The sequence below is a fragment of the Podarcis erhardii genome (genome assembly GCF_964252035.2).
Source record: "Podarcis erhardii genome assembly, chromosome: 13".
NCBI classification, from domain to species: domain Eukaryota; kingdom Metazoa; phylum Chordata; class Lepidosauria; order Squamata; family Lacertidae; genus Podarcis; species Podarcis erhardii.
The window spans coordinates 15,582,848-15,593,556 of NC_138502.1; the positions used below are offsets into that span (position 1 = coordinate 15,582,848).

The 10,709-nt window shown below is 43.5% G+C and overlaps 1 pseudogene across 1 annotated transcript; it reads right to left on the bottom strand.

The window, feature by feature from the left end:
* Nucleotides 1-8,512: 8,512 nt before the first annotated feature.
* On the bottom strand, nucleotides 8,513-9,565 carry LOC309328551 (urotensin-2 receptor pseudogene; annotated as a pseudogene). Its single transcript has one exon. The product of its transcript is annotated as a urotensin-2 receptor pseudogene (transcript).
* Between the last annotated feature and the right edge of the window lie 1,144 nt (nucleotides 9,566-10,709).

The following is a 10,709-nucleotide window of genomic DNA, read 5'->3' on the forward strand; positions in this document are numbered from 1 at the left end:
CCCCCTAACCCGTGGATTTGCCCTAACCCCAGATGTTGCGCCCGGTGCGGCCGGCCCCCCCTGCACCCCCCACGCTACGCCACTGTTTTCCATCTATGGTAATCACTGTTTCTGCCGCAGGGCATCTGGACCTGTTGGATTTATGGCTGCTATAAAGGTGTTTAAGGCAGAGTACCTCTGTCTATGGGGAAATGATGGACAAGGATAGTGTTTTTTGGGGGGGGGCACTGCAGACTGGGGTATGTGGGAAGTGTGCTCTGAAGGTGGGCCCATGGATCCAGTCTTGTGTGACAGGCAGGTGTTAGCATGTGTGGGCCTGTTTAGTTGTCATGTGAAACTTTTATGTATGCACATATCATGATGATAAGCAATTCAGGTGATTGGGTTACTACAATGCATTGGGGGGGGGGGCTTCCCTTGCACCTGATCCTGTTTTTAAGCAGAGTTTGGATGGCCATCTGTCACGGATCCTTTAGTCGAGATTCCAGCATTGCAGAGGGTTGGACTAGATGACCCTCGGAGGTCCCTTCCAATTCTATGATTCTAAGCTGCACTTAGTGGAGAATGCTGTAGCACCATTGCCAGCAGGTAGTGAGATTGCACATGCCAGCATAGAACGCCTCTGCTCAGAGATCTGCACTGGTTGTATATAACGCCCTTAACAGCTTGGGACCAGTTTACTTGCCGGATCACCTAACCCCATATATGCCCACTCAATTGCTTCAACCTGTACAACTGGCATTGTTACGCATGCTGCATAAAGCTAATTCCACTCTTTCCAGTGCCTGCTTAAATATTTCAAAAACCAGGACACCCCAAAAGTTGTTTACAAAAAATGTGACTTGCCTAAGATTCCGCCTTTCAGAATTCCCCCCTGGACACCCAATTCCTTCTTTGAAATCCTGTTAATGTCTGGGGAAATCCAGGTGTATGGCAGCCCTAGCCTTAAAATATTTGCTTTAGGCAATCCTATTCAGACATGTAGAAGTTCCATGTTGCTTTTGATCAATACGTGTTTTAAACTGCTTTTATCAATACTTTTAATGTTTTATTATATATTTTTGGTAAACCACAGTTTTGATGAATACAAAGAAAGGAAGGTTGTTTGACCTCCATCCCCCACAATCTATCTAAAATGAAATTGACTTTTAAATAGGGTTTGGGGAACAGAAAAATGGCCTGCAGTTCTAGGGCCCCACATTTCATTGACCCTTTAAAATTCAAACCCGAAAACCTGACTCTGAGTCATAATTCTCCTACTGGCTGTAACATACGTCTCTTTCCTGCAGCTGTTATAGATGGGTGGGTGGAAATTCTACAGCTTCAAAGGTTTAGGTGGGGGAAACAACTTTGACTTGGAAATCATCCCATGGCAGGGAAATGTTGTGGTTTCTGCTAGGTAAAAGCAAACGAAGTCTCCCAAGTATTTTATTTTATGCTGACGGGAAATGAAAGTCAAAACACCCATCTGTACTATGGAAAATGCCAAGATGATGATGAAGATTATTTTAATGGGAGCTTGTTCCAAAAGGATTCCCAACCAACTCCAGGAGCAAAGAAGATGGAAGAGTCTGGTGGAACCTTAAAGACTGACAGCTTTGTTGCAAGGCAGAAATTGTTTCCGCAGAAGCTGAACACCAGTCTGCAAAGTGGGGTGTGGTGTGGGCGGGGAGTTCTAAACCAGGAAGCTGCAACATGAAATCATAGGAAGCGATCTGGCCAGCCATCTACAGACTGTCCAACTCTTCTCCAGCCCTGTTTTCTCTCCCTCCCCCCCCCCGCCACTTTTAGTATAGCATCCGTGTCAGCACCATTTTCTGTTTCACCTCCTTTTCCTTGTGGGAAAATGGCACCAAAACATTAACATCTGGCGTGGCGGAATGTGGGTCTGTTGTGGAAGCACGGAAAAGCAAAACAGTCACATAAGAGCAGCTTGTGAGCAAGACCTTAGGGATGCAGCAACATCCAGCGTGGGGTGTGTGTGTGTGTGTGTGTGTGTGTGAGAGAGAGAGAGAGAGAGAGAGAGAGAGAAGTGTGTGTATGTGGTGTTTTTTTTTTTATTTAAATGGACTGAAAATGTGACTGTTTCGGATGCTTTGTTAGTGATGAAGCAGAACGCAAGCCTTTCCCTGAGTAACAGGTGGAATGAAGGGAACTTAAATATGCCATGTCTTCTAGCAGCAAAATGAAATGGCGCAGCAAATTTGTTAGAGGCCCACAAACGGAAACCAGAGATCCTGGGCCCTTGCCCATAACCCAGCAGGCCCTGCTGGTCCCCAAAATTATAGGGCAGCTTGCCCCCTCTTCTGCCCTCCTCCTTGCTGTATCCTGACTCCATAAAGCATGCCCAAAGATGTTAATGTACTGTGAATTTGCCGTCTCCTCCATCTTACCACAGAACAACCCACAGGGACAGATTCCATCTCTTCTGCCCTCCTTCCTTCACTTCCTCTAGTTCACAGATGCTGTTTTCAAACATTTGTTCTTAGGGTCTTTTTTGTGGACTGCACTGTGAGCACAATTTATTTATTTTTATGAAGTTGCATGATTGTATGTTTAAATGTAAAAGCATCACAGCCTGGGATAGTTCAGTCAGTAAAGCATGAGACTGAATCTCAAGGTCATGGGTTTGAGCCCCATGTTGGGTAAAAGATTCCTGCATTGCAGGGGGTTGGACTAGATGACCCTCAGGGTCCCTTCCAACTCCACAATGATTCTGTGCTATTGTTCCCCCTGTTCACAAGCAGACAAATGAGGCTGTGAGGTGCAAGTCAGAGGAGGAATGAAAGAGGACCCATTTTCAGAATACTGGAGCATAGCACAGCTGCTAACTGCAAAGAATAACCGAGGAATATACAGGGGCATATACAAATAAATGTACAAATTGGATGATTCTGTGCATAAATATATAAGTAAGTTTTTTATAATAAAAAAAACCCTGAAGACAAAAATGGGAAAGAACAGTAAGAAACACTTCTCTTCATTCGTTATTACAGTGGTACCCTGGGTTAAGAACTTAATTCATTCTGGAGATCCGTTCTTAACCTGAAACTGTTCTTAACCTGAGGCACACTTCTGCTAATGGGGGCTCCCGCTGCCGCCGCACGATTTCTGTTTTCATCCTGAAGCAAAGTTCTTAACCCGAGGTACTATTTCTGGGTTAGCGGAGTCTGTAACCTGAAGCGTCTGTAAGCTGAAGCATCTGTAACCCGAGGTACCACTGTAATTCATTCTTTAGGGAAACATGCCTCTGAGCATGTAAAAAGTTTGTCTCGGCGTGAATAGAAGCAGGAGACACAAATATGCCTTTGCAACAGATAGGAAGAACTTGCAGAGCAGAGGCCTTGCAAGGGCAGGGAAATCACACTTCTCAAGAAACGTACACCTGTTGGTTTTCCACCTGCCGTACGGCGAACAGAGACCCAATGCATAAACAGCAACAACCCGACAAACCCTCACTTGCGACTCATGAGAGTTTGGAGACTGGAAATGCAGCCCTGGGATTGTGAAAGGATTTCTTATGTGCAATTTCTCTTCCGAAGTCCACGCTGTTTCTGCAATGGATTAACAGTCTGGGGACCTGTGGGGGAAAGAAAAAGAAAGCAGAAGAAGGCCAGGAAGCCTTTGATGTCCATGTAATCTTTAAGTCAGGGATAGGGAACCTGTGGTCCGGCTGGCTGAGCTGTAAACAGAAATGGAACTCTTGCTGCCTGTTTTTTCCATGGCCGGCGGCAGAGGGAGGGTGGACACTTAGCACATCCATCGGGTGGATTGGCCGACGGCTGAAAAAGGCTGCTGAAAGATTTAATGTTTGCTCTCTTTGTATCTGGTTGGAAAAAAGGGCTGGTTTTTCAATAATTACAGGGAAATCTAAGACTGCAGCAACAGGAAAATAATTTAATTCCTTGACGTCCTTTTTCTTCCCCATAATTTTTTGCACCCAAAGGGGATATACATACATATACATACATACATACATATATATATATATATATATATATATATATATATATATAATAAACAGCATTAAAAACAGTTTAAAACAAATTAAATTTACTACTAAACTGTTTTTATTGGTATATTTTATATTGCTATCATTTGCTTTGATAACGTCTGGCACAGGGTAGGTGGTAACAGCAACAACAACAACAACATTGTCATCATCAATATCATCATCATCATCACCATCAACAACAACAACTTCTTGGGATAACAAATGATATTAAGCTGACTCTGAAAGTGAGGTTATTTTATTCTGCACATGATTTGTGATAGAGAAGAAGACCGGCTGGGTTCTAAGAACTGATCTAGTCCTGTCTGCTGCAATGACCAATACTTTTTAAAAAGTTAAAGTTAAAAAAGGGCAATTCATTTCTTCTGTTCCAAGTCAGGGTTCGTAAATACTGTGTGTCAATTTCTCTCTCTCTCAGTTTCTCATTTTTCCATATGAGAAGTTCAGTTCACATTTCTACATCAGATTGCAAATTTCTTTTTCCTTTTTCAATCCTCATGAAAATTCTAGTGTCCATTTTTTTTAGTGTACACATTTTGGTGTGAAACTTGACCTAATACGCACATTTTTGCAAAGCATATTTCCCTTAACATTTATATTAACATCCCTAATATAATGCATTTTTTCATGTTATTTTCACTTAAATATCCATTTTATGCATACTTTAGTATATGCATTTTGGTACACATTACTTGGCTGCAGAACTGCATTGCATCATTCAGAGAATGCAAATTTTGAAGGATGGCTGTGTTTTGTTTTGCTTATTGTTTTGAAAAATGCAAATTAGCTAGATTCACCTTTAAATTTGAACTGAACCGAATCTCTGCTCCCTAATTCTTTTCCCCCTCTTTTCTTTTTTTAAGATTTTCCTTTATTACTCACAAGTATATCTTTACATCATAACTTTACATCTTACAATTATACATATTCCTGTTTTCAGAGTATGTTCGTAATTATTATTATCATAGATCGACAAGTATTACTGTACACAAAAAAAGAAAAAAATGTAATCTTAAAACCATAATATTCCTCATAAATGAATGACTTCCCATCTCTTCCATTTTGTACTAATAAACCTATTGCCAAATTTGTCCACTGTCTTTTTATTTATAATATTTTCTTACCTATCGGTTTTCCTTTTAAATTTGTTATCCACAGAAACTACTTAAAGGCCGTTACCATTTTCAGATTCAAGTATTCCTTAAAACAATTCCAATTTGAGACAAACTCCTGTTTGGATTTATCTTTGATTCTTTCTGATAAGTTGTCTAACTCCGCATACTCTCAGTTACAGATAGGTAGCCGTGTTGGTCTGCCATAGTCAAAACAAAAAATTCCTTCCAGTAGCACCTTAAAGACCAACTAAGTTAGTTCTAGGTATGAGCTTTCATGTGCATGGTATCTGAAGAAGTGTGCATGCACACGAAAGCTCATACCTAGAACTAACTTAGTTGGTCTTTAAGGTGCTACTGGAAGGAATTTTTTGTTCCGCATACTCTGTTAGTTTTTGTATCCAATCAGATCTGGTGGGTACAAATGTGCTTTTCCAATGTGTAGCTATTATAACCCTTGCAGCTGTGGTGGCATACAGAAAGATTTTACTTGTTTTTGGGGGGGATATCCAAACCGGTAATACGTAATAAGAATGATTCAGGGTTTGGGTTTTTAAAATATTCACTTTCAATATTTTTAAAATATTCCTTTTAGTTCCAGATAAATATCATTCCAAAATGGTTTAATCCCCCTGCATGTCCACCACGAATGTAATGTATTCCCGCCAGGTTCTCCACAGCTCCAACAGTTATTATACATCTTAGCAAGTTTACAAGGTGTCAAGTGCCAAAGGTAGAAACTGCTCCCATGATATGCAAACAGGAGCCTCCTGTGGATTAATGTAGAGAAAAATAGTGTGATGCTTAAAATACTGACATTAAACTAAATATATGAAAATTATATCCCAGTCAACTGTTAATAATTTAGGCTACAACCGTATTTTGCATTTCCCTGGGCGTTACCTCCATTAAATACAAAAGGACTTAAGGAAACATTGTAAGTTTTCACTGTCCAAGGGTTACCATAGTAATATATCCATTTAATTTTTTTAAACAAATACTAGAGAGCAAAAAGCTAGTGTCAGTTAAATTAGATTCTTTAAAAATAATAACCATATCAAATTGAACCAAAATACTGAAAAAATGTTTTAAGACATGGAATCTAATATATTTAAAATGCATATATAGCTGATCAAAATGTAATCTCTCTTTCCAGTGGTGCAAGTCTATTAATATTGCCTAATTCAAAATATACTTAATTCTAAAAATACTTTAAAATACTTTTAAGTTCAAAGGAGATCCATCCCTTAAGCTCTCAGTCAAGCATATTCTGTGGAAAAAATAGCACCCTCTCACCCATTCCTGTACACTGCGTTTTAAAAATTATAATAGAAGGTGTTTCAGGACTTCATATAACCTTTATGGATTTTCATTTCCCTCAGTTCAGTTTGATTTTGCTACTAAAGAAAGGTTAGTAATGTACAGAACTGTCCTGTCTGCGTTTTCTCGGAAACAAGTCCCACTTCTATCAGTGGGATTTGCTCCAAGGTAAACAATACCAGTTTACAGTCGGGAGGGGAAAGCTTTTGCCCCAAAAATCTTTTAAGGTTCTGTTTTGCTTTTTAATTAACAGCTGCCCCTCTTTTCTCTGCTCTCTTTTCAGAGGCCTGAGGATAAAGTAGAGCAGGATGGCTATGCATCGTGTGGTTATTAGTTGTTGCTCTGCTGTGAAACTTGCATGAGATGTAAAAGCCACATTCGTCTGCAATTTGCCACCTCTTCCAGATTCAGGATGAGGTGGGGGAAGAATCCTTGCTAGGTAATTCACATTTCCGCAAGTTACTAAATGACTCGGCGTGTTGTCCAATGATGAGGGCTAGAAGCTTGGTTCATTTTAAACAGAACCTGCAGTTCTCAAGGTGCAGCTAAATGTGAAGGCAGCCCAACCTCTTCCAAGCCATCACCTTGATGGCCAGCCAAACTTTGCGGACGACAAAGTTCCAGAGCGAGGGATGATGCCGACGGGGTCTTCTGAAATCACGCTGATCTGGATGCCCAGCACAAATGAACCCTCTACTGCTCATGGATCACACTTTGTCTCTGTTGTTCTCAACTTCATATGCTCTGAAATTAGCAAGAAGCCTCACAGCTTTACAAATAGCTCCAAGGTTCGGGGAAGCGTATGGCTGAACCCTCCATGCCTCCAAAATTCCTTCTCTCCTGTCATTTTTGCTTCTGGAAGAGGGGCAGGGGAGTCTTCTGTTGGCCACCAGGAGAAAAATGACCAAGGAGGTGATTTAGGGGCAGAGCAAGAATTCGGTACACCCTCCCAACTGCCCACGTTGCACTTAACATCAACCCCCCCATTCCATCTGCTTAGTAAGGAAGTTGTTCGGGGAGTGACCCAACTCTTAACACACGCTGGGGATCAAAGTTTCTGTTGAAAAGAAAACAAGGCCCTATAATGACTCTCAATAAGCTGCGGCAGTCTGAGTTTCCAAAGCTTTGCACCCTGCAGCGTGGCTTCAGACATAAAGGCAATGCTCAACATTCATCTGGGCCTTCCTCGTAGCTGAGTGGTTGGGCATCTGCTTTGCATGCAGAAGGTCCCCGGTTCAATTCCTGCCATCTCCAGGTAGGGCTGGGAATTCCTGCTGCCTAAAATCCAAAAGAGCTTCTCCCAGCCATTGTAGACAATAAGAGATATTGGTCTATGTCAGTTCTAGTCATTCCTTCATTTTTCCCATTTGTAAATTTGTTTATCCACATTTCTTCGGCAATTTGTGTATTTTCTTTAAAAAAAGAAATCATGAAAATTCTTCAGCATTTTAAAGTGAATTTCTCCTAATAATCACACTTTTATGCTGTTTTGACTAATGGATATGTTGTTGCTAGGAATTTATCCTAATATAATGAATCATTGTGTGCTAATATATCACATTGTGTGCTAAATATATTTTCACTAATATATCAATTCTAAAGCACACTTTCCCATAACATATGCTTTAAAAAAACAACAAAAAAACACACCATTGGTTGGGAAACCCCATTGCAAAATTCAGATAAGTGTGGCATTTGAAGGATGGCTGAGTTTCGGTTCTCATATTGTTTTGGAGAGTGCAAATTTAATTGAACTATATTTAAATGTCTTTTACTTTTCTTTCTTTATTGCATTTCCATCCCACTTTTCCCCTCCAAGGTTCAACCCCTCCCAATCTTATCTACACAACAACCCTGGGAGGTTGACCGAGTGGGGATTTGAACCCTGGTCTGTTTCCCAGGTCCTAGTCCTACACTCCAACCACTGCATCACGCTGGTGCAAATGGAATAAAAATCCTCTCCCATCCCTAGAAGACAACCCTGAGCTTGATGGACCAACATTCTGACTCAGCAATAAGGAAGCTCTCTGTGTTTTTCAGGTGCCTTTCATTCCTTACCTGCCTCAGCTCAGATGACCTCCTGGCCTTCTCCTTGCGGCCTCTCTCTGTTCTGGAAGCATCGCAGGGAAGTGCGCGACGACCCCCTCTGGCGGGCGCGCAGGTACTCACGGTAGTTGCGCGTCAGCAAGGTATAGAGGAAGGGGTTGATGCAGCTGTTGCCGTAAGTCAAGCAAGTCACCAGGTGGTTGATGGAGATCTCTGTGTGGACGGGCAGGCGGGCAGCCTGCTGGCAGTAGAGAGGCAGGAGCTGCCAGACCCAGAAGGGCAAATAGCAAGCCCAAAAGGCCAGGACAATGACGAGGATGAGGAGGAAGACCCGGTTCTTTGGAGAGCGGCCCAACCCGCCGCGTGTCTGCGACACCCAATAAGTCCTGGCCAAGCGCCAGTAGAGGGACCCGATGATGATGCCGGGAGCCACGATGCTGGTGCTGAACAGGACGCTCAGGTAGACCCTGTACTGCTCCTCACTCCAGGTTGGGGAGCAGAGACGCCGGACGGGCACGCCGTCCCCCACTGCCCGCTCCTCCTGGTGGATCATCACCATCATGGGAAGGGCCAGGGCAAAGGACAGGAGCCAGATGGCGAGGGCCAGAGGTCGTCGACAGCGCCGCGCACGCCTTGCGGCCTGGAAGGGGTGGGCCACGGCAGCGTAGCGCTCACAGCTCATCAGGGTGAGCAGAAAGATGCTGGCATGCATGGTGAGGAGGTCCAGGCTGAGGAGAACCCGGCAGCCGGCCTCGCCGAAAAGCCAGTCCTTCACCAGCCCATTGTGGACAATGAAGGGGGCCGTCGACAGGTACAGCAGGTCGGCCAAGGCCAGGTTAACCAGGTGGACACGGAGCGAGGAAGCTGAGGGTGATGCACGCACCACGGCCAAGGCGTAGAGGTTTCCCGCCACACCGGTGGCACACATCAGGCTCAGCACAGCTCCCAGGGCTGCAGCTGACTCACCTCCCTCCGACACAGTCCCGTTGCCCAGGGGCACCCACAATGAAAGGTTGGTTGTAGGTGGCTCCATGGGGAGATGACCGAGGGTAGGGTGTCCTGGAGAACTTCTTAAGGTCCCCCTGGGCCTTCAGAGAAAGCGAGACAGCAGTACCGTGCTCTTTTCTGACCTACCTACTTATTGTTTTAGCAGCACATCTATCTGTCTTCCAGGCTATCTCTGTGTCCATTTGTCTACCTATTTTTCTTCCACTTACTTCTGATCCTCCGAGAAAGAGAGAGGAGTTGATCTGAGTGTGCAAAGGTTTTTCTGTGGGGGTTCAGCTCCCCAAAGACCTGTCTTCTGTGTGGTGCACACGGTCTCTGTTCTGCATCCGGACATGAAGGGCTTTTTGTTCCTCGCCTTGTTCCTCCGCTCAGTGTGTCCAAAGCTCAGCGATGACACAAGGTCTCCAGAGTGTGCAAGGAGTATCTCTGAGTATCTGTCTGGGGCTGCAAAGAATTCTCTTCTCCTGCATTCCTCGCACCCTGCTAGTGTCGGTATGTTGGGGTCGAACCTTGACCCGGCCCCACACGGGGAGCACAGCTCTCGGCTCCTGTCTGAACTGAAGAACCTGTTTATTTCATCCTTGGGGTGGAATTCTGACAGCGTGTCAGCAGAAGGGACTGCGGGGCGGGCGATGGGACAACGTACGGGGGTCCGATTGGTCCGGAGTTTGCAACAGTAAGAATCGCCACCTCCTTTTTCTCCCCCACACCAAACAGGCAGACACCCAGGGTCCAACTCCCTGCTGGCATAGTCATGCAGCTTTCCATGGAATGATGCCAACCAAGAGAGAGAGAGCGAAAAAAAATAACCAAGAGATAGAAAGACAGAAGGAGACTGTATGGATCAATGGACAAAAGAAACTCATAAATGCAAAAGCAGAGAGAGAGAGAGAGAGAGAGAGAGAGAGAGAGAGAGAACTGGGAAGAAAATGAGCAGGCAAGAGAGGGACGACCAGACCCACCTCTTGTTCATCATCAGTTTATTTATATAGACCACTTTTCCAGAAAGATTCTGTTCACAACATACCAATTGAACAATAATAAATACAATTAATATGTATCTACAAATATATGAATCATGTGTATTCATAGGACTATAAATACAGAAATCCATGCAGCATGATATAAAACATTACATAAAACAATACAAAAAGGTGTAGCCTAACTTATCAGCTCAGGAGAAAGAATCTCCATCACAAAAATAAACTTGA